The sequence below is a fragment of the Notothenia coriiceps genome, unplaced genomic scaffold (assembly GCF_000735185.1).
Source record: "Notothenia coriiceps isolate Sejong01 unplaced genomic scaffold, NC01 NC01_scaffold00029485, whole genome shotgun sequence".
Classification (NCBI taxonomy): domain Eukaryota; kingdom Metazoa; phylum Chordata; class Actinopteri; order Perciformes; family Nototheniidae; genus Notothenia; species Notothenia coriiceps.
In genome coordinates, this window is record NW_011362186.1 from 798 (window position 1) to 2,567 (window position 1,770).

At 38.8% G+C, this 1,770-nt stretch overlaps 1 non-coding gene across 1 annotated transcript; it reads right to left on the reverse strand.

The window, feature by feature from the left end:
* Nucleotides 1-217: 217 nt before the first annotated feature.
* On the reverse strand, nt 218-291 carry trnat-agu (transfer RNA threonine (anticodon AGU)). The gene has a single exon. It is a non-coding gene; the product is annotated as a tRNA-Thr (tRNA).
* Nucleotides 292-1,770: the final 1,479 nt, after the last annotated feature.

The following is a 1,770-nucleotide window of genomic DNA, read 5'->3' on the forward strand; positions in this document are numbered from 1 at the left end:
TAGTGCGTTGGTGTTCGGATCGGGGAGCACAGGTTCAAACCCCACTGCAGTCAGCATGTCGTTGTGTCCCTGGGCAAGACACTTCACCCTAATTGCTCCTGTGGGGGTTGCCCACAGTATTGAGTATTTAAGTCGATTTGGATAAAAGCGTCTAACATGTAATGTAATGTATTATCTTTACATACTGCTCGGTAAATGATTGTTTTCCGCATACATTAGGCACCGCTGGGATTTGAACCCAGGATCTCCGGTTTACTAGACAGGCGCTTTAACCAATTAAGCCACGGCGCCACCTCCCGCTTTTGGCTGGCAATACATTCTATATAGAATCCATAAATGCGGTAGTGATATCGTTTGTTTCCACTGGCCTTGGTGTGCATATCACAGCAAAAACACTTCAAAAAGATCGGGATTGGCTTGAAAAGCTTACAGTGAATGTTTTGTAGTAACTACCTGCTACCACAGAGTGGCACCAAGGAACCATAAGATGAACATTGGAATGATTAGCAGATTTTTGTTTTGATGGCTTCTGGAAAAAGTCAATGAGATGGAATAAATAATATATTTTCATGTTTTAAAAAATCCCTGTAATAAATACAACGTTTTTAATGATAAGATGAATCCAATTATTGACCTTGGTATGATATGCGTGTATCAAGTCAAACTCTCAACACCTGAGCCATTTCCAATTCCTGATGAAGACCATAAGACGATGTTGTTTTCAAGCTGAGAAACGCTTAGTTCAAGATGTACATGTTTTGTCAAAACACAAAACCTCACAAAAAACAGCTTGACCTACAGTATAATAGACCTTGGGTTGATTTATTTAATTTATTGATTTGATTTATTTTTGGCAAAAGATGTGCCTGGCATATTGCCTTGAAATATCTTATCAAAAACAAGTTGGATGATTGCATAAGGCCCATGCTTTCACAATCCATAATGATGCCTCGGAATCGGAAATCATATCATTCAGTGACTGCATTAAGTTGAGTAGTGAAAATATTCTGAATTTAGAACATTTCTTATTTTTCTATAAATAGGCCTAGAAGATTCACTCACATTTTTCTCCTGCGTGTAACTTTCATTTTCCATGAGTTACTTCCTGTTACTAATCGTCCCTAAGCACCAGGGCACTTCACTTCCCCCGCTTTAACCACACTGAGTCTCTATTTTTGGAACATTCCCTGTTGGGAATTAATCATGTTCACTCTCTGTTAATACTGGAAAAGTCTGCCATGGCACGAAAAAAATCTCCTGCTAAAAAACAGAAGAATTCAATGGCAGTTCTGAATCTTTAGTCATGTCACAGGGTGGAGTGGTGTTGTTGTCAAAGAGTGGTAGAGGGTTAAATGGTGATCACATCTGGGCTCCTTCGTGCTCACAAATATGGAATTATAAAAATCTTTCCAAGGTTTATTCATTCTATTTGAGCAAACTCCACATTATTTATGTTATAAAATACACTTACGGCAGGTGTGGTCCATCCACATGTAAATATGTATATTTGTACTAATATTCTGGCAGATAGAATTAGAAATCACATTTCACACTTGCAAAGCTGCTATTAATTGAACCTGAAAACCCACAAGCCAATGTCGAAACCCCCCATACTCAAGCCTCCTCTTCAACATTCATAATGTTGGAAAATATCCATACATACACAACATCTAAGGCACATGTGTCAAACTCAAGGCTCGGGGGCCAAATCAGGCCCTTGGTGGATTTAAACTAAGTTTCAATGGACGTTTCCTTCTGCACTTTGTTCCT